This window comes from Rhinatrema bivittatum, chromosome 4 (assembly GCF_901001135.1).
Source record: "Rhinatrema bivittatum chromosome 4, aRhiBiv1.1, whole genome shotgun sequence".
Taxonomy (NCBI): Eukaryota; Metazoa; Chordata; class Amphibia; order Gymnophiona; family Rhinatrematidae; genus Rhinatrema; species Rhinatrema bivittatum.
In genome coordinates, this window is record NC_042618.1 from 162898120 (window position 1) to 162921167 (window position 23048).

The 23048-nt window shown below is 44.0% G+C and overlaps 1 protein-coding gene across 1 annotated transcript in view; it reads right to left on the bottom strand.

Annotated features, from left to right (window-relative positions):
* The window catches only part of ARHGDIA (Rho GDP dissociation inhibitor alpha), a 66193-nt gene extending 44180 nt beyond the window's left edge, over nucleotides 1-22013 (bottom strand). Inside the window, 1 exon segment of the mRNA XM_029599066.1 lies at nucleotides 21880-22013. The gene's annotated coding sequence lies outside the window, so the exon portion shown is untranslated.
* Between the last annotated feature and the right edge of the window lie 1035 nt (nucleotides 22014-23048).

The following is a 23048-nucleotide window of genomic DNA, read 5'->3' on the forward strand; positions in this document are numbered from 1 at the left end:
TCCCATGCTGTGTGTCTCACACACACACATCAGTCACCTAACTAAATGTCTCACACTCTCACATACACATCAGTCATCTCCCTGAGCAGTCACTTTTATTGTCTCTCACATATACACACACATCAGCTCTCTGACCAGTTTCTCTTAATCACACACAGGCTGGCTGGCTGCTTCTCTATCTTTCTCTCACTCACTCCCCCCCCTCCCCCCGGAGTACAAATGGTAGCTGCAGCAGCCTCCTCCTCCAGCCCCCACAGGCCAAGAAAGAAGAATCCCATCGGCCGCGGGAGGCTCATGCTGCTGTCTCCTTTCCCAATTACTGGCTGCTTTGATTGCTCAGGGCCGATGCTGCTGCTGCCGCTATTTTTCCACGCGGCACGGCTCTTTCTCCTTCCCGCGCACCGCGTATCACTTCCTGTTCTGGGTCACGGGGGGGGGGGGGGTGGGAAGAAGAAAAGGCCAGCCGCAGGTGCCACTGCTTCTTCTACCACCGCTGCTATTCCCACTGGGCTTGAACGTACTGATAGCCCGGTGGCAACGGCAGCAGGGAAGGAAGAGCAGCGGGAGCGACCGGGAGCACGCGACACACTTGCCGATGCTTGGCGACACACAGGTTGAGAAGCGCTGCCTTAAACTATGGATCTTATCCTCAAAAAAAGAACCTAGGGACTCACAGCTAGGCAAGTCCTCATAGGCCAGATTACACTTTACATCCTTCCCCAAGAGTGAATTGACCACCTAAAAAGTAACTTTAGAGTCATAGTTAGCTTTCACAATGGAATCTGAAGAATCTTTTTTACTCTGAAGTACTTTTTTAAAATATTCATTAGAAGCCATTTTTCAGGCTGTTATTTATAGATCACCCTGTTTTTACCCATTTCCTTTCTAATCTATGTAGGCTATGCTTCAATTCCTGAAACCCTGCAGTGAACCATGGGACAGTCCCCACCTCCCTCTTTAAAATGATTTACGGTTGACACCATATTACTAGACTGAGCCCAATCCATATTCTATCTAACAGGGAATTCCATGAAGAAATCCAATAATCAGTACTTGTTTCCTCTTTATCCCAACAGTCCTGTACCGGGTTCAAAGTTCCCTGCACAAATTTATCAGAATCCACATTTTCAACATGGATTTTCTATTTCCCAGCCTGTGTTTCCCCGAGGAATTTCATATACCCCAGTAGTTAAAACTACTACATACCAAAAAAATGATCTGTCCAGGTCAACTTTTCAACCCCTTCAATAGTTAAACCTGCCATGTGACATGCCTTCTCTGAGGCAAACAACAAATCTAATGTATGTCCCTTCTCATGTGTCCCTCAAACCATTTGGGAAATGCAACCATTACCCAAGCAAGATAAAACATGCTGAACCTTAATAGAATCATAGCTGTCGGCATGTAAATTAAAATCACCCATTACTACTAAACAATATCTCAAAGCAAGACCTAAAATTACTTCCAAGATAGCATCAATTTGAGGTTGAGTTAACCCAAGTGGGCAATATCACAGTGAAACATAGATAGGGTCCTGGAAATCTAGCTTGATTAACACACTTTCACACCCTATTACTTGGTCTAAAAATATTCTCTTTAAAGGAAGGGAATCTCTAAAGACAACGGCTACACCTCCTCCTTTCTTCCTACCAGGATTATTACACATATGAACTGTGTAACCCTTGGGGCATACTTGTGAGATCACAGTGGATAAGTTACCCTTTAACCACGTTTCTGTTATACAAACTAAATCCATAGGTCTGTCAATAATTAAATCATGAACATGCAACCAATTTTTGAGTAATGATCTTATGTTGATTAAGACACGTCAAATGACCTGATTGCCCCTTAATTACCTCCCTCCCCCACAATGGTAACCTGCCTGGAGTTGTTAACCACCTCCCCATTCAATCCTGAAACACTTTTAAACTATCCCTTCTCAGAACATTTAATATTTATTGAATAATTAGCCCGCCCTAATACAACAGTGATTCTGGATCCAATTTTCTCCTGAGACATTCCCTTGATCTCCCAAAGAGGCTGGGCTCTCCTCTGTATTTTGAAGCAAGAAGAGCTGCTTATCAAAAAATCAGTGGAAAATGTTTAAGTTGTGAGCATGCTCCTGTGCTATGAATATCTACTGTCTATTGGCCAGAGGAAAGGAGGGAAATGACATATTTAAATATCTCCAAGATATCAATGCGCAGAAGGCAGACCACTTTCAGTGGAAAGGAGACTTTGGTACAAAGGGTCATGGGATTAGGGTGAAAGGAGGGTAGATTCGGGAGTAATCTAAGGAAGTGTGTCTTTATAGAAAAGATGGTGGATGCCAGGAATGGACTCCCTGTGGAGAAGAGAGCAGTGTCAGAATTCCAGAAAGTGTAGGACAAGCACAGGGGATTTCCGAGAGGAAGGGACTGTAAAGCTGCGCAGGAGATGTGGATGGGTTGTATGTTCTTTTTCTGCTATCATGTTCTATGTTTCTGTGTGCGGTTGGGTATCTTGGAATGGCAGCAAGGCATGTATACAGCTGGGATGGACAGCAGCCTCTGTCCTAAGTGGCTCATGGCAGCCCCTAGCCACAAGTCAAGCATATAGAGAGAGATAAGGTAGGAGCTCTAGGGGGAGTTTAGAAGAAGAAAGGGGAGTCATGGAAAAAGAGGCAGCTTTAGACTGACCTGCTCTCTAGGAGTGGGAGAAGAAAAGTAAACCTTCGTGCTTCCTAAAGAGAAGAGTCTACCAGTCCAGTGACTCAATGAAGTACATTTGGTACCTGAATCTACCAAGAAAAAGTGATCACAGTTTTCTGCTATCCCACTGAGAAGGAACCATTATCAGTTAGCTACATAAACACAAAACCCACTGAAGACTAAACTATAAACAGAAAAAGAGGATAATTGTGTACAGTCAAACACCAAAACAGTTTTTCACAAAATACAATATATAACATGAAATCCATGTTACAAAAATATCAAAATAAAAATATCAAACTTAAAACTATTCTGTCTATATATTATAAGAATATTAGGGGCTCCAGGTGAATATTTCAGTGCAACTGTGCATGCTCCATGCACTCACAGATCAGTAATTAGCAAGAAAGTGTGGACCCCAGCAGGAGAAACATGCTGAGCGGGAAAGACTAGAGAAACAGCTGGATGGGAGGTAAATACATGCTGCTGCAGTTGCACACAACCAGAGTGTCAAGGAAGGGCCAGAAGAAAAAGGCAGGCTCCCAGGGCATACAAGAAACAAGAAAGAAAACATGAAATTTGAGCCACAAGCAGCTGTTCATGTAGTCACATGGGAGAGGGCAGACAGGCCAAGTGCAGAGAGAGTATGCAGGAGGGAAGTAGACGGACAACAAAGTGGGGCGTGCAATGAGAAAAGTGCCCACACTCCTGCACTCACCCCACATTCTTCCATGGCCCCCCTCCCCACAACCCCGATGCATGCAGCCTGCAAACAAGTATCTGCCCCCACCCAACACCCCCCTCAAATCACCGACACCATCCACTCATCACAAAAACATATCCTGAGAAATTTTTCCCAAACCCCCATCCATATGCAACCTCCTCACTCACACCACATGAACCACCCGAAAGCCCTGTCGCAACACTCACCCAGCCGCACACAGTCACCACCACCACCACACTCCCATACGTTCACCCCAACCCCACAAATCCTGTCCCAACATGCCACCCCCCCCCCCCCCCCATCACCACAAAAACATGCCCTCACACACATCCCTACCCATCGTCACCTACATCACGGACACTGCTGGAAACCCTGTCACAACACTTACCCCCCCCTCACCCCTTCATCGCACATCACCCACTCATGCCACCCCACACCTCCCCCTGCACATTCTTTCAAACCCAGTTGTAACGCTCAATCCCCCTGCACACCTACTCAGCCCTAGCCACTCTCCCCTCAACACAACTCATATCACCACACAACCACACCCCTCACCGACAAACCTATTTCCCCACCCTGGTGACTCACACCACAAACACATCCGCTCATACACATCCCCACCCACACACCACTGAACACTGTCACAACACACACACACCCTTTTATACCATCTACATAACCCCTCAGAACGCTCACTCCACCATCACCCACACATGCCCTCCCACACTTCTATCTGCACGCCTAGTTGCAACACTCTCCCGCACACCTACTTGTCCCTAACCACTCACCCCCACCCCCCACAGCACCACACACACACACACACCATAAAACCAATCTTCTCATACACACAACCTCTCAAAGCCACTCACATCACTGCAAACCATGCAACACTCACTCCTCATAGAGCAATTCCCTCCCCCCAAGCACCACATACCACCCCCACTTCATCCTACCACCTACACCAAAAGCACACTACAAACCCAGTTACAACATTCACTCCCTGCACTCCTACTCATCATGCACAAACACATACAGCCTACTTGACCCTCACACCACCTCACCCATACCCCCCAATCCCATCCACAAACCCCCTGTGCCACCACACTTCACTCCCAGAACCTCAAACCAAGGTGAGCAGCGCATACGTGCATGTGCTTGCATAGCAATGTTCATCCAGACTAGGAGAGGCTGCCGTACCACTGAAGTCTACGAAGGAGACTGTGTGCAATGCAGGGCCAGGACTGGTCAATCAGCACTCTTAACAGTGACGGGAGGAGGGTGAAGGCAACAAAGCCTTCCTGGGTTTCCCAGGCCCTACCAGCAGTAGGATGAAGGATGAAAGAGCAGAGGGAACTATGGAGTTAAACAGGAGATGAAAGAAGGGATGAGTTATAAAAGTGAGAGGGGAGGGGTGAGACACATGGAGAATATGATGGGGAAATTATGCATGCACACGCAGATACAGCCTGTCACCCCCACCTTCCTTCCATATACTCACACCCTCACTATGCCCCAGCTCCCACACAAACTTGCCCCCCTACCCCCTCCCAGTAACACATACACAGGAGAGGGAGAGGAAGTGGAATATGTGGTGAGTACAGCGAGATAGAGTGGAGGATGCGAGGTAAGAGGAGCATGCACACACAGCCACCACCCACCAGGTCCCTGCATACTCGCTATAGTCCTGTGGAAATTCTGCAGAATTCCCCTCCTGTGCAGCTGCACAGAATTTGGCATGCCTGGGCCTGCTTCATCTTTGCTCCAAGCGGGACAGCCTCTACTCGCGGTGAAGTTTGAACAAGCCCCAGTGAGAGAGAGTCTGTGCATTTGCTCAAGACTGCGAACCTGGGGAGGTGGAGCAGGGATTGTGTGCATGTGAAGGTGCTTGTTTAGAACAGAGGGAGCCTGTGTGAGGGAAGATATTGAGAGAGGGGTCAAACTCTGGGAGTGGGATAGAGTGGAACGGATTGAGCCTAGAGGGGGGGAGGAGAGAGATAGTGGCAGGTGTGGATTTGGGGCCCGAGAGGGCAAAGTGAAAGGAGACTGGCCAGGGGAGTAGGGAGAGAGGGTGGAAAAGGCACTCTCACAGTGAACTTCTAGGGAAATTCTGCATCTTTTAAGTAACACTTTTTTTTGTATTTTCATTTTAAATGAATTAAAGACTTATGTATATTGTGTTATTTTGACCAATAAAAATATGCAGAATTAAGTTTCTGAGATCAGAATATTCCCCAGGAGTACAGTACCAACCCTTTACACCACTGCCACCCCCAACCAAATGGGGGGGGGGGGATGAGAAGAGCAGGAACAAAATGTGGAGTGTAAAAAGGGAAACTGTGCCCCTACCCACCCACATATACACCCCCCCTCATCCCCCACATTGATGGGGTTAGCGAGCGAAGCAAGCAGGGACGTAGCCCCTAGTTTATAAATTTCAATTCTTCACAAAGAAATTTTTTGTGGAGTTTATGTCTAAACTAAAGTCATCCTGAGGGGCAGAAGCGATTGCAGAACAGTGAAAAGTCTGTAGAAGCAACAGAAAATTCCATATTTGTTCCTAGGAAAGTTTTGAAGGCAGGGGAGGGCAAAGGAAGCCCAGGAATTTGTATTTATCTCTTTATGTTTTGCAGTGGATTGTGATTCTGGAAGTAGCAATTTGTCAACTCTGCCAATTTTCATTGGATTGGAACACCACATGGTGTGTACATAATCTGGACTGTTATCCTGATCCTCAAGGGCCTAGAAGCACTAAGCTCCCTGCTCATCCTGAGGGACCCCCAAGACTGTGCCAAGGTCTGCTTCGTTTCAGCAGTTACTGAGGTACAGCACGCCCCTCTCTCGCTCAAGGGGCAAGCTGAAAAACGAGGTGACAGGATTCAAAATATTTCACCACTCTTTCCACCCCTGAGGCCAGACAAACTGGCCTGGAGTTACCTAACTTCTTCCCATGCCTGTGTTTGTGAAGCAGGGGGAATGAAAAAAAAAAAAATCAGATGAAAAGGAGGCAAGAGGGTAAAAAATCAAAGAAGTCAGGGCAGAGTGCTGTACAACCTAAAAAGTGCCTGACTTGGAAGGTACGGAAATGGAGAAATGAAGAAATAAAACAAAGGTTTAAAAACAAATAGAGAAATAGCAAGTCGAAAAAAAAAATACCTAGTTTTGAAAATAAAATATTTAAAAATTCATAAAGTCAAACAAGTCACACAATCAAACTAAATGATGGTATAGCATTTTTTTTTTTTAATTCTGAAAGCAAAACATTGCACTGTGCTCAAGATGAGGCAACTAGACACTAGAGAGGAGCCCACATAGCAGTAGCGAGGCGCAGGCTATGCCCATGGAGACACTATGTCGGTGTGCAATTCGGTCTGAGAGGTGAGCATGTACACAAATAGAAATTGTGGATTGCTTGCATGAATTCCAATTTCAACAGTTCTTCACACCAGTCTGAACACTTGGGATTTTCTCCTCCATCTGCAGGGGATTAACTTGAGGTTTTGGAGATTCTCCAGATCAGCTGGTAGATCCTTCAATAGTCATTTCCAGAGATGTCCCTAAAGAATACTTTTGTAAAAAAAAAAAAAAAAAAAAAAAAAAAAAAGCGGCAAGGACGCACTATTACATGGCTTTTGCAAATACTGCAGCAGCTAAGCTTCCTAGCTTCTCATGCCCTTGGTCACAGGAGAGAAAGATGGGAACCGATTCTTACTGCTGCCTCTACAGACCTCTGGAAAAGGAAAGTTAGTTCCTAATGGCTCTGCTAGTGCTATCAGGAGGTGGCAGAAGAGCTGGCTCTTGCCAGCCCTGCAGCTGTGCTGAGCCTCCTACTCCTATAGTGGCCCAAAGGAGACAGAAGGAGCTTGGCTCCTGCTGCCGAGAGAGTCTTCTCTCATGCTAGTTGGAAGGAGATGGGAAACCCTGGATCCTGATAACCCCACAGCTATTGTGCTGCTGAATACTGGACTCACTTGGTTTAGAGGAGAAAGGAGATCTGGTCCTGACAGTCACACAGCTGCAGCCCTGGTTGCACAGCCCAGGCCTTCTTTTGCTGCATTTTCCTTTTCAATCTGGAAAGCTAGGGAAGAAAGTCCATGCAGACTACAGGATGAATCAAAGGAGCTACTTTTAAGAGAATCTGCCTAAAAGAGAGAAGCTTCAGCTGGGTCTCTGTACATGTATAGGAGAAAATCCCCAATAGTCAGACTGGTGTTAAGAGAATGACATGAAATGTCAGCACACAGCTGGGGTCCCAAGACGTGCATGTGTGTGCAGTTTCGCTAGGGACATTAGAGGAAATTAATGCATTAGTGCTCCTCCTCCCTCCACCTCGTGTGCATGCACGAGCTCTCAAAATATATTCCCTGCTCCATCCACAACTCTGAGCGGGTAACAAATTGTATATTAAATGCATAAAATAAAATTGATACAGGACATTACATTTAGATAGGTTGTCACAAATTATCGGGCCGATACAGTGCAGTACAGTTAACCCTCAATTGGACGCGCGTTTTCGACGTGCTAGGGTTACCCCTTATTCAGTAACAGTGCCAGCAACATGCAAATGCATGTTGATGGCCCTATTAGGTATTCCCGCGCGATTCAGAAAGGAAAACGTGCAGCCAAGCCACACATTTTACTTTCAGAAATTAGCGCCTACCCAAAGGTAGACGCTAATTTCTTCGGACACCGAGAAAGTGCACAGAAAAGCAGTAAAAACCGCTTTTCTGTGCACCCTCCGACTTAATATCGCCCGAAAGTTACCAAAAGTAAAAAAAAAAAAAAAAATTGAAGTCGGCTTGCGGTTCGAAAACCGGATGCTCAATTTTGCCGATGTCCGGTTTCTGAACCCATGGCTGTCAGCAGGCTCGAGAACCGACGCCGGCAAAATTGAGAGTCTGCCTTCAAACCCGCTGACAGCCGCCGCTCCTGTCCAAAGGGAGGCGCTAGTGTCCCCAGCGCCTCCTTTTACCTGTTTTTACCGCAGGGCCTAATTTGCATACTGAATCGTGCGCGCAGGAGAGTGGCTTGTGCACGCGCCGGGAGAGCAGGCGTTCGCCCGCTCTCCCACGGACTTTACTGTATCGGCCTGTATGATAGCTGAACAGTGGATTTAAAATCAGCAGGACCAGGTCAGGTTTTTGGCTCATTGGTCAATGCCTAGATGGAAATAACCAGTTCCAAGTTAAGACCCATGCATCTCAGAGAGGGACTGATCTAAAACTAGGATCTGCCATTAATTGCATGTTGATGGAGATATGCCTCAAAATCACTAAAGGCCTAGGCGAACAAGGGTGCCTTTAGTTGATTCCTGAAGCATGCTAGCAAGGTCTCAGATTTCAGCTCGTTCGGAAGTAAATTCAAGGAAGATCAGAACAGGCAATATAGCCAGTAGAGTCTCAGGACAGTACTAAAGGAATGCAGGGCCAGATTGTAGCTGGAAGTCAGTACTCTGAATTTGGTTCTCCACAAGGATCAGGCGCCAATGAAGGCTTTGACATGTAGGAGTAATACAGAGGGTTGCAAAAGAATTCGACTCTCTAAAGTCAGATTTGTGTGGATTACAAATGACACACAGATTGATCCAGACAGTATGCTCAAAGTAAATGTTCAAAGTCACAATTCATTATTTCTCTGCATTTTTTGTATAATAAAATTAAAAAATGAAAAATGCTACTTGCATAAGTATCCAACCACTTCAGACTAGTATTTGGTAGAACCATCTTTTGCTGCATAAAAGCTTTAAGTCTGTTCAGATAAGTTTCTACCAGCTTTGCACACTTTTTGGAAGTGATGTTTGCCTATTCTTCCTGGCAGATTTGCTCCAGGTTGCTCGGTTGACATTTATAGACTGCAATTTTCAAACAGTGCCACTGATTTTTTATTGGATTGAGATCTAGACTTTGACTTGGCTATTGCATAACATTCACCTTTTTGTTGTTCAACCACTTGTGTGTTGCTTTGGTCTTAAGAACATGCCATACTGGGTCAGACCAAGGGTCCATCAAGCCCAGCATTCTGTTTCCAACAGTGGCCAATCCAGGCCATAAGAACCTGGCAAGTACCCAAAAACTAAAGTCTATTCCATGTTACTGCTGTTAGTAATAGCAGTGGCTATTTTCTAAGTCAACTTAATTAACAGCAGGTAATGGACTTCTCCTCCAAGAACTTATCCAATCCTTTTTAAACACAGCTGTACTAACTGCACTAACCACATCATCTGGCAACAAGTTCCAGAGTTTAATTGTGCATTGAGTAAAAGAGAACTTTCTCAGATTAGTTTTAAATGTGCCACATGCTAACTTAATGTGCTTAGGATCATTGTCTTGCTGAAAGGTGAACTTTCTCCTAAGTTTTAGTTTTTCAGCAGACTGAAGCAGGCTGTCTTGCAGTATCTCCATGTATGTTGCATCATCCATCAATTTAACAAAATGCCCAGACACACACAGAAAAAGCATCCCCACAACATTATGCCACTACCTCCATGCTTCACTGTTGGGATGATGTTTGCTGAGAATTGTGTTGTATTAGGTTTGCTCCACACACAGCATTTTGAATTTTGGCCAAAAAGCTCTATTTTTGTCTCATTTGACCACAAACCTTATCCCATATTTTAACTCTGTCACTCTGATGCTTTCTGGCAAACTCCAGACATGCTTTGATGTGTTTTTTCTTCAGTATTGGCTTCTTTCTAGCCACCCTCCCATGCAGGCCAATTGTATCCAGAGCTCTTGATATGGCTGACTGGTGCATCTCCACTCCAGTCTCAGCCACTGAACTCCTTAACTCCTTTAAAGTGATTGTTGGCCTCTCCGTGGCTTCCCTCACAAGTCTCCTTCGTGCTCTGATGCTGAGTTTTAAGGGATGGCTTTGTCTAGGCAGTGTCTGGGTGGTTTGATGCAGCTTTCATTTCCTCACAATTGATCCAACAGTGCTCACTGGGATATCCAAGGACTTGGATATTATTTTGTAGCCTTTTCCTATCTTGTGCTTGTCTATAACGTTATCTTTAATTTCATTAGAATGCTCTTTGGTCTTCATTTTCACATCTTTCTTTCATATTCACAGTCTGACCAATGGTACTGGAATTATGGTGTCTTTTATCCAGAAAAGTTGACTTTTTTTTTTTTTTTTTAATGATTCACAGGTAGAAGCCAATTGTAAGCCATTTGGTAGGGCAATATCTTTCATTTGTGTAAACTTGGCGCTGTCACAGCAAAGAAGTTGAATAAAAAAAAACAAACCCAGAAAAAATGCTGCTTATATATTTTACAAAAAATGCAGAGAAATAATGAATTGTGACTGAAATTTTACTTTAAGAGCATACTGGTTTGCAATAAACATGCTGTCTGGAACAATCTGTGTAAATGTCATTTGTAATCCACACAAATCTGCTGACTTTTTTTTTTTGGGGGGGGGGGGGGAGGGGGGTTCAAATACTTTTGCAAGCCACTGTATGTTTGCAGAAAGGTATAATCGGAGAGAAGGCATGCAGAAGCGTTTTGGACCATTTGAACAAGCAGAGGGTGGTTTGTGGGAGGCCATTACGTGTTACAGTAAATCAATGGGAGGGATGAGAAAAGCTTTGATTATTGTTCAGTTTATTCCTTCAGTACAGTGAGCTAGGCTGACAATTTATACTTCAGGGCTATCTGCCAACCTATGAAATAAGTGAGTAACATAGAACCTTACTACTGATTTCAAAATAGCAAAATGAATGCTTGGAAGCTGAAATAATTTTTTGCTGAAAATGAGTATTCCAATAAAACCTGTCTTACAGCCAATTTTCCAACATTCACATGGGTTGGGGCGAGTCTGGAAGAAAAACAAACCTTTTCCTGTGAACCAAGCCTCTAAGGGAGGGCAATGATGCAATAATGTCCCCTGTTTTAAATGCAGTAACTTTATAGATGACTTTTCTTTGAAAGCACAAGTCAAAGAATCTCACACACCTATTGTCTTTGCTGAGTCTCTCTATCAGGCACACAAGATGCAGCAAAGGCTGGCCAGGAAAGCTATACTTGGGGCTGCCATGGTGTGCACCAGAAGCAGAGCAGGTATCCATCCACAAGGGGAGAAGAGAGGGATGGAGAAACACAGCTAATATGTGCTGTGCATGAAGCATGACCTTTCCCCACTTACTTAAAATAATGTGATAAGTTAGGAGGGAAGTGCTACACTGTCATCTGCTTACCCTTCCAATCTCAACATTCTCTAAGTGCATAGCAAATTCCACTCCCTCCAACTCCCCTGCTCCCTGGTCAATTATAGCTATAAAAAAAACACACAATATGTTCATTCCTCTGCCAGCAGGGTAACCCTTCCATGGCCTCCTGGGGACTGGAAAATCTAATCTCACCTGTCCTTGCTTACCAACAGGGAGAACTGCAGTGCAGCTCCCAGATGAAGAGGATGGACAGGAGCTTCTCAGACTTCATGTAGCAAGCCCTCCTTCTCTGTATTGCCCTTGTATCGTCAGACTATCTCCCCAAAAAACATTCAGTGCATTATTTCTTTAAGTCCCAAGGAAGTATAAGGATTAATAAGCCAATTTTCTCTCTGCAGGTTTCTAATAAAAATTTCTAATATTTAAAGGACGTGTGTAGAAATTCTGTATCTGCCCTTTCAACAGGTCACAGATGATTTAAGATTAAGACATAAGGAGTAGTCCCCCCCTGCCATTCCTGCAGTAGTGGAGTAGCAGTTTAGTGGTTAGAGTAGCAAGCTGAGAACTAGGGAAACCAGGGTTCAAAAATCCCACTGACACTCCAGGTGATCTTGGGCAAGTTACTTCAACTTCCATTACACCTCGGATTGGGAGCAGGGAAATGCATTATGGTACCTGAATGCAATGACCAGCAAGGAAAGGTCTAATATAAAAAAAAAAAGTCACAGAGTACAACCAGGAATCAGAGAAAAAGCTGCACGCTCCACAGCCTTAGAAGCCTTGCCATTAGATGTGCACAGCAGCACTATGAATGTGCTTCAAGGAATGAAGTATCCACACAGTTGACACTCTAATAAAGCCCATTTTCTGTTTTGATTTGATTCGTTGCTGTCCAGTATTTCCTGGTCCTCCAGTACTGCAGCCAGAGATGTTCTTGCTGCAGTAGCATTAATGGTCACAACATTAGTATACTCTGGAAGAGAGGAGGAGCAGAGGAGAAAAGATTCAGGCTTGTGATACCTGAAAGGCTTTAATGAAGCACAAACTTCAAACCTTTTCCACTGGAGAGGAAAAACAGTAGAACCAGGAGTCGTGAAATGAAACTCCAGAGGGGGACAACTCAGAACCAACATTGGGAAATTTTTCTTCACAGAGAAAGTGGTGGATGCCTGAAATGCCCTCCCGGAGGCGGTGGTGGAGACAAGAACAGTTAATGAATTCAAAAGGGCATGGGTATAGCTGGGAACTCTCCAGATTTGGCCCGGAGACTCCAGAATTCTAAACGATTTGCCGGGTCTCTAGTGAAAAAACTCCAGGTGGACCGAGAAAGCGCCCGCGCAGCCCAGGTGACTTTTTCCTGGCCGCGTGGATGTCAATAATGAGGAGGTGACAATCACGTGGCAAGAAGGAGAAGCAGCAGCGGCAACAGCTGCCACAAGGCTGCCACTGCAATTTCACTTCAGCTACGATGATCATGGCTCACGTTCTGCCCCTCCTCTCCTGTCACTTTCTTCACCGCCCTGGCCCGACGGGCTGATGGCTGACCCACTTCCCTTTGGAGCTGCGGGGCAGGGAACCCTTGCTGCAGAGTCCTTATCAGCTGGCTGCCGCCTTCTCTCTCAACTGCAGTGATCACGGCTGCTAGGAATAGTCTATTTCTGCCTCCAGCCTCTCCCTGGCAGCACCTGTCTGCCTGCCCCAGCAGCCACAAATCAAGGCCTGGACATCCCAGGAGCCTGGAATCTTCCAACATGGGCCATGACAGCCCAATTTCAGCTCCTCAAGAGGAGGAGGAAGCTGCTGCCGCCCCGTAGGCCTGAAGGAGAAGGAAGAAACAGCTACTCGTGGCAGGTTCAGGATGGAGAGAGAGGATGAATTAGCTTGTACATGAGAATGAGTGAGACAGTGTATGTTTGGGCATGTGTGTGAGAGACTGTGAGAAGATGTGGGCATGTATGAGAGAAAATGGTTATATGTGAGCAAGCGGGCATGTGTGAAAGAGGGAGAGTAGCATGGATGAGAGATGCGTCTCGGAGAATGAGAGGGAGAGAGGGTGAGTGTGTGAGAGTGTGTGTGTGTGTGTACACATGTGTTTGTATAGCAGTACCCCCCTCCCCCCACTAATCCATGACAATCTCAGGGTGATTGGAATTCAGAAAGGTTCCCAGGTATGAGCATGGGACAAACACTGCAGATCCCTAAAAGCTTGAAGAAAGAGATGGTGTAACATTTCTGCTAGGGGCAACCTGCACAGAACTAGTTACTACCCTTAACAGAATACATGGTGGTAACCTGCACAGAGCCGCAGTTACTGCTATAGGCACATTGTTGGGAAGACTGAATAGACCATTTGATTTTTTATCCGCCGTCATTCCTACGTCGCTGTTACATTCAAGCATTCATGTCTCCATCATATTCGACAAAGTCACTGTGTTCGTAACCTGGGATTTTCTTGTCAATAAGTAAAAAAATATATTCAGATGGAAAGATGTTAGGAAAACTTAGACATCAGCCAAAAATCTCTTTATAGCTTTTAAGTTGTGTTTTTTATGCTTATTTTACTTTTTTGTCTTGGATTTAAAAAAAACAAAAAAACCTTTGTCCTTCTCTTAGCTTCCCTCCCTCCAACCTGTCTGATCAGCCCATGGTAGTCCTCGCTCCCCAACTCCCAGCACAGCCAGCCTTCAATTAACTGACAGTGGCTCCTCTCCCACCCAGGCCTGGTTCATTTCCCTGCTGAGAGCAGCTCCTCTCCCACAACCCTGGGAAACTTGGTACATCAGGGATTTTCCCCCCCCAACCATGAAGATCGTATTTCTGTCACATGCTCCTAAGACACAGCATCCTTCCACACAGAAGCGGCTATAAAATCCTTTCAGATGCAGGAAAACTATGGCTGCTCAGAGTTTGTACAGGAAATGCCACCTCTTACACTAGTACTAGTGAAAACCAGAAAAAAGGGAGCCTTGGCACTTTCAGTTACTTGAAAGTTATAAAAGCAGAATGAGAAATGGTTTCTGGTTAGTACTTAGAAGTTAGCTAAAGCACATAGCAGATAAGTACAGGATGCCCATACTTGTCCACCACCATGGCATGTATCATTGTTCCAAGCTGGAAGCAAATGTACCTTTCAATTAAAGTTACAAGCAAGCAACTAGGTCTTTGGGTGCCAAATCAATCATACTAAGTCAAAAAGATTCTACATGTAGAACTCAAAATTCATCCACTCTCATGATTTTGGTGTGACAACGCAAGGATTTAAATATATTTGATGTCTTGCCTCAAATTTTTCAGAGCTATTTCAGCTTAGTTATATTCCTGTGCTTAATAAGATCAAATCTGACCTCTAAGTGGTCATGGATGGTGAGATTCATTTAATTAAAATGGTCTTATCTCACCATATTTTTTTTTTTTTTTACAATTAGAGGGAACATTTCTACATTTCTGTGGCAGCACAGAAGTCCTTGCATAAAATTAACCATACTGTTGTTGCTAGATGATCAAAAACCTATGCATTTGCCAGACTTGCAAATATACTATTTGGGCTGCCAGCCTTGCATAGTTATGTATATGGTTAGGTTCTGATTTGCCTCGTAGCTGGAGGCAGGAGGAGCTGGGGGTTTATAGACTTTCTGCAGTTACCCCAAGTATGCTGAGGTCATCCTTTTCTCACACAGACCCTGAAGGTGTGGTCTATGGTACTTAAACTAAGGCAACAAGGAGACCCTTGGCATTTATCTTGCCATGATACAAGAATCCATAGTTTATTTATTACATCATATTTTACACTTTATTCGTGTTGGCTCATGGAAGTTACACCTTCTTGCCTGATGCTTCATCAGGCGTCAGAAGAGCCCTTCAGTTCTTGGGATATTTACACAGAAAATGGTACAGGCAGATTTTTTTTTACAAGCTGTTTGAGTTACAGATCCCCGCAGTTAGTTTATATAGAGAGATTTTACACCTACCTGGTGAAAGGAAGGGAAAAAGGAGTGGCTAACTATGAAATGTTATAAACTAGGCCTGAGTATTCTCAGAAAATTATCACAGCTATGTGTGTCTAAGGGAGGCAAATTGTCAAGACAAAGCCTCCTTAGCTCTGATCCAGAAGTAGAATAAAGATTTACAAGACTGAAATTCCATTGAATGGCTTAGAATATGGCATGTCTCCTAGAATATTTCTATTCCTGTCCCCTCTCCCCATCCCCAAACATACCTACTGCAATTCAAATATTTCTTTGTCATCTCCTTTGTCCCTTTCCTAGGAAACTATGGAATATCAAGTGGAAAGCAAGTGGGCGTGAAAATGGACCAGTCTCTCAAAAGCTCAGTAAAAGCTTTTATGTGGTATGTGCAGCGTTCTCACCTGCATATGCTGCTTGGCAAGCTGCACAATCTCTTCCAGAGCTCAGGCTTTAGTGAAGCAGTCGACTCTCCAGGGAGGCAGAACAGGTATTAAGAAAGGTTAATTCATCCTGCTGTCTACAGAGAAGCCTGTTTACAGGTAAACAAAATTGCTTTCTCCATCAACAAGCAGGCATGAATCAGCCATTATGCATGGAGAGGCCCAAGCTGAGAGCTATACAGTGAAAGCACTTGCTTAAAAAAAAATAAAAAAAAAAATAGGCCACCTGCACAGCACTTCTTGCTCAAACTTACACTTTCAGACATGTAGTCCAGACAGTAGTGGGAAGTGAAGGTGTGCACAGGCGACCAAGTAGCAGCTTTGCAAAAGTCATCAGTGTATGTGGCCTTGAGATATGCCACTGAAGCTGTCATGGCTCTCACCTGATAAGCCTTGACAGGGTCTAATCTGTGGGCAGTGTGTGATACAGTCCACTATCCACTCTTTTACAGTCTAAGGAGAGAAGATCCCTCTCTCATCTGTGTACATATGGTTTCAGGAAGAAAGAAGGCAGCATTCCAGCTTGGTTCCGCTTTTGGAAGGAACTTAGGGTGAGTACACCAGAACAAATTTATTGTGAAAAATCTGCAGGTGTCGTGACTAAGAGACCAGAGCTTACCATTCAAGCAGAAGCAACCGTTATAATGAACACAACTTTCCAGGTGAGAAACTAAATCCACCCAGCTTGATAGGTTCGAAAGGTGATTTTTATGAGTTGAGCCAGTACTATGGGGAGGTCCCAAGGTACTGGAGATTTATTGACTGGAAGTCTAGAACTTCAGTCCTTTCATGAATTTGGATACCAAAGGGTGGAGAGAGATACTAAAACTCAAGAATGAAAGAAAGAAGAGATTCCTAAGTAAATCCCTTGGGCCACAGGAGAAAGGATTCAGACAGCTGTATTCATACCAAGCTGAGAAACCCTTCCTGGAAAATTGTGGTACCTCCAGGTTGAAGACTTCCTAGCCAAAATCAGCACACCCTTCACTTCCTTCAATAGAAGAAGAAAGAGGAGACTGCTTTACATTCAACATCCAGGCAAGGGCCGGGGATGTCAGTTTCAAGTGGCAGAGCATGCCTTTTTTCCTGAGTGATGAAGGTCGGCGATCTCCCCAACGGGCCTGGAAACTGCACAGATAGATGGATAAGATATAGAAACCACATTGGTCATGGACAGGCTAGTGCAGTGAAAATCATCCTTGCCTTTCCAGAAAGACTTTCTGGACAGTACTGGCAATCAGAGGGATCTGAAGGTATGCATAAAACAAACCCATGTTCCAGTTCAGCATAAAAATACCGGAAGCTGATATGTACTTGCTCACAAGTATGAAGCCAACTCTTTGATCTTTCTGTTGTCTTCTGAGGCAAACAAGTTGATCACAGGCTTTCCCCAGCAAGTGAACAAATCCTGCACAACTTTTTGGTCCAAGGACCCCTTATGTGGATGTAATACTCTGCTGAGGTGGTCCATCAGCATATTCTGAATTTCTGGAAACTGCCTGTAGATTAGCATTGTGTTGACCTACCAATGACCACAATCAGATGGCTTACGGGCAGAGGCCTATTCCCCATTTATATAAAACATGGCCGCCCAATTGTCTGGATTAAAATTTTCTTTCCCAAGAGGAGATGAGAGAAAGCTCACAGTTCCAATAGGTTGATCTGCAGGCGACTCTTCTGGGAACCACATAGCTCCAGTATTAGACACCATCCCTTGGTGCAGGTGTCTATAGACATTCACTTCTTCACCATCTCTTCCAGGAAGGCATTTTAAGCCATGATCATGATGATGAAGGTGACCAAGGTGCGACCTCAGTTGGCCTGGAAGGGAACTAGCCAGAAGGAACTCAGACTGGATAGAGCCTACCTCTTCACCTTCTGACCTGTGAAAGGTATTATCCTGAAAGTGGAGAATTCAGAACTTCTTTGTAAGCATTTACACAAAGTGCTGGCAGCTCCTGCAGCGAAGTATACACTGATATGGGACTTGAAGCAGCCCCATTATACAGAACAATGTCCTTTATTTTCAAACACCCCCCTCCCCCCCAATGATCTCAGGTGTTAAGGCAAATATTCTTCACTAGCTCAGATAATTGGGCACTCACTAGTTGGTGAATCCTCTGAACCAGGGTTAGAGGAGATACATCTTCCCCAAAAACCCACATAGGCTCATCTTCATTTAGTACTGGCAGTAAGGCTGAAGAAGAGCTCAGCACTATAGCTGCAATGGCAGCTGGCTCTGAAGTGCTCTATGCCAGCTGTATTGGCAATTCTAAAAGATCAGCACTCTACTCTGTATATGGTGGCAATAATTATTTCCACACTCTGACATCCACCATGGGACACTTGAATTTGTGTGTCAAAGTGCTCTGTTCTGGCATCGTGGATGGTGCTGCAGTTTGCTGCACAGAGTATGTGGATGGTGCTTTGGCACATGTACTCCATGCTGACAACACAGATGGCACCCTGATCAGCCCTGGATAGAATGGGTGACTCAGCAACATGGAGAACCTTCTGTGCCATAAACAAAAATAGCACATGTGCCAACCAAGTTACATCCCTTCTCAGTTCTGAAGGGGGGGGTTCCTCATGATACCTAGGCGCCTTTCTCCATGCCTCCTCTGGTGCCGATAGCTTATGCCCATGCTCAGGCTTAGGGCTTTTACTCACTGGCACCTTCCAAAGGGCCTCCATCTTCCAGGCATGCTAAGCCCTGAGAGACTCAAACAGTTTGATGAATCATAGTCCAGACCCCAGCACCAAAACAGATTGAGTATTCGTGGTGGGAATACAGCACTCACATATGCAGGCCTTAAACCTGCTTACCATGGCTTCTTGGCCTTCCAACATCCTTGTTTCTTTTAGCTTAGAACTTAATTCTGTTGGAGGCACTGCCAAGACAGCAGTGAAAAAATGTTAGCAATGAGACAGAAAACAGAGGCATTAGGCCTGCAGAGATAGAAAAATTTGAGAGATAGTAGGACATGTCCATGCATTAGCTCAGATGAAGACTCTCTGAGGGGCTTACAAGGAAGCATGGGTGGACAGAAACTCCCAGGCATACTCAGTAAAAACTTGTGCAAGCTTTTGAGTGTCAGTGCCACCAGATGACATCATCCCATTATGTAATGGCTAATTCATGTCTGTTTGCCGATGGGGAAAGGTCCAAAGCTATGGAAAGCTATGCCTGAGTCATTATGTATTTTACCAGATAGAAAGAAATTTAAATCTAAGCTAAATGGCTATTCAAAAATGCTTATAATTTAACTGATAAACATCTGAAAACAGGGAGCCACAGAGAAAAGAACATAAAAAATAAAAACAAACAAATTATGAAGAAAAATCAAACAAAAGAGTGTAAGAATCTCAAAACAACCCACTAAGTTGTGAAAAATATCACCTCATTTTAATTTTCAAAGCACTTTGCCATAATACTATCAATTATGAAGATGTACTAGAAAAGTTACCTTGATAAATATTAATGTCTATGACCACCTTTGCAACCAATCATTGTTGAGTTATAACTATCTTACTCTGCAAACCGTTGTGATCTATAGATGGAACAACAGTATATAAAATGCTTAAATAAATAAATGCAAAGAACTACTATAAAGATTACACTATTGTAATCCTCCTTTTTCCTAAATGTAATAATAGTCCACATGCTGGAGGGGATGTGACCAGACAAGTAGTCACATGCAAATGTTCTGACTACTTTTGGCTATTAGTGGCACAAGACATAACAAGCAAATTGTGCTTTGCTTGACATATATTTATATATCTGCTAAATTTAAGGAGGGGCGTGTCATTTTCTTCTGTTTCTCATAGACTGGTGTACCATTTATGACATGCAACTCTAACATTTGCACATCTCTGAAAGATAATCACCTCTGCTTGATGTGTGGAAGAGCAAGACAGCTGAAATTGCAACAATGGAGCAACTAGCATATGTATTTAAAGCAGTGTTTCTCAACCACTGATGCCAGAGACCAATTGGCTGACCTCTTAAACTGACATGGACCAGCTTGCTAGTAGAGTTAGGAGGGGAGAAACTTGAAGAATGGGGGTGGAGGAGTTCACACCTATGGATGAAAAGCATGGCAGAACCCTCCACGGCTAAAGTGTTGGGAGAAGGTAAGTACATGCACTTCAACCTCCTTCAGGAATCTCCCCTAGTCAACCCCACCAACCCCTAATGTTTTAAATTACACGCATTATGACAAACAAAAAAAAAAAATGGGGGAAGCAAAAACATTCAGATCTTTTTATGCCAAGAATAGTGTAGCCAGGACCAAAAAATACTTACATTGTGCCAGTGAGAAGCTGACTTTTAGGGGCCTGCTGCATAGTCAGCAACCCTCTTGGATTTTTTTTTTTTTTTATTACAAAGCTGGAGTGGGGGCAGACTCTGCTGAGCCCGATGCTCATGTTTATTTATTTATTCATGCTTTTTATATACTGTCATTCCAGCAAATGATCACAAGTTTACATAAATTGCATATAAGTAGTGTAATATCACAAGATTTACATATTCATTAAAGAAGAAATTAAGTAACATAATATTATGTTTAGCCTGCCATCCTGATCAGCTGTTCAGTGCTGGCAGTCCATTCCCACACCCAGAAGTGGCAGTATTATGCAGTGCTATAGGGCCCAGCCTGAAACCTCTACCACACATTTTGATGTAGTGGTTTAGGGCAGGAGAGAACACCCGATGCTTTGCAGCAGATATCTGCATAGCTGCAATGTGGGTCTGCTGCCTCCTGCCACGCTGGGGACCAGCAAAAATGGTTGAGAAACACAGACTTAAAAGACAATCAAGATGTCTTTTAATCAAGATTTAAAAGATTAAAAGACAATTAAAAGACAAGATTAAAAGACAAGATTAAAAGACAAGATTAAAAGACAATCAAGATTGTCTTTTAATCAAGACAATCAAGATTTATTACCATGTTATAATGTAAAATATTCTTATATCTATTTAATACCATGTTATAATGTAAAATAGGGCTGTTATCACCCTATTCCTTTAGTTATCTGGAAACCGATGTGATATCTCGATCGAATGTCGGTATACAAAAGAAATAAATAAATAAATAAATAAATGTGTATGAGGCAATATGGTCTTGGCATAGCCATGAGAAATAAGGGTATACATTGATAGCTCTTTATCTTTGTAAAGAACTTGTGAATTTGTTAGCATCCATTTGTTACCAATAAAGGTAATATTTTGTGGTTATTGTCTGTGTGTCTTAAAAAAAAAAAAAAGTTGCAAATAGAATAGCTCAAATATCCTTGTCAGGTCTGAAATGAAATGAAACCAAATCTGATGCTGCCTTGTCAGTATTTACCACAGCCAGAAACTTCTGTGAAGTCAGAACTACCATTGCCCCAAGTCTGATGAAAGGATATCATCAAATTGTATATAAATAAAGCAATGCAGGAGAGGCAGGCGCTCAATCGTATCAATCTCTTTTCTACCTTCTCTGCCTGGTCCTCTCCCCCACCCAACCTTGAGCAAGCTTATCTCCTACTTTTATCACGCATTACCCTCTCTTTTTCCCACACCAAACAGGCGCCCATCCCCTTGAAAAAAGCTCTCCGTTCTGCTTCAGGATCTTCATCATTCATCTCCCCATAGCTACCTATTTCTTCCCATTCCGTCTCTACCATGGGCTTTCTTTGCACGCCCTTCTACTCTTCTTGGCCTTCTTCATACTTCTCACCTCCAATCTCTCTTCAGCAGGTGCGCCCCTCCCCCAACAGGCTCTGCTTCCTCCCCCACCCCATATCCCCAGCAGGCTCTCTTCCTATATTATTCCTTGCAGCCATTTCACCTTCCTCCATTCTCCCCCTAAGCTCAGCTTTCATCTCCTTTCCTCCCCCACTCCCTCACCTGTGCAACCTCCTCTTCTCGTGCTCAGCCACTCGCGCTTCCTCCTTTAGGAATGGCGAACGAAGAACGGAGCCGCCCAGAGCGCGCCCTTCCAGGCTACGCACGGCTTCCGTTCCAAGGGGGCGGGTTCAAGACGACACGCGCCAATCGGTCGCATAATGACGGACGGTGCCTTCACCGCCTCGTAGAAGGCGCATGCGTAGAGTTGTTCCGCGGCCATTTCAGTGCAGCAGTGTGGAAGGGGGCTGGAGCTTCTGATCATTCAATGTGATGCAGCCTCTCCCATGCTGTGGTGCGTGTCCCTTGGAATGATTTGGAAGTTTTGTCACAGAATATTAAATAGAGACAACTGGCAAAGGGTTTCCCGCGTTATTGACACATCCATTGCAACTTTGGTTCCTACCTCTTCCTTTGGGCTTCATCTCTAAGTCAGTTTTTTTTTTTAAGCTGACAATGATAGTTACTACCTAAATCTCAGATAGAAGGGCGGCATCTTACCTGACCCTCACAAGGGGTGAATAAACATATGGACAAAGGTGAACCAGTATATGTGGTGTATTTGGATTTTCAGAAAGTACTCAAAGTCCTACATGAGAGGCTTCTAAGAAAACTAAAAGTCATGGGATAGGAGGCGATGTTCTTTTTTGGATTTCAAGCTGGTTAAAAGACAGGAAACAGAGAGCAGGATTAAATGGTCAGTTTTCAGAAAAAGGTAAACAGGTGAATGCCTCAGGGAGCTGTACTGGACAGCTGCTTTTAAATATATTTATAATTGATCTGGAAAGAAGTATAATAAGTGAGGTGACCAGATTTGTGGATGACAAAAAATTATGTAGAGTTATTAAATCTTAAACAGATTGTGATGAATTGCTGGGAGGACCTTGCAAAACTGGAAGATTGGTCTTCGATATGGCAAATTAAATTTAACGTGAACACGTGCAAAATGATGCATATAGGGAAAAATAACCGTAACTAATTACACAATGTTAGGTTCTGTCTTAGAAATTACTACCCCAGAAAGAGATCTAGGCGTCATAGTTGCAATGGGCATTCAGTACAAGCCATGAACTCCTTTTAAGTACCAGAAATGCACAATTTTCCCTCTGTGCCCTTTTTTTATGCCACCCTTTTCATTCTCATTTAAATACTGCATCAGGCGCAGAGGGAAT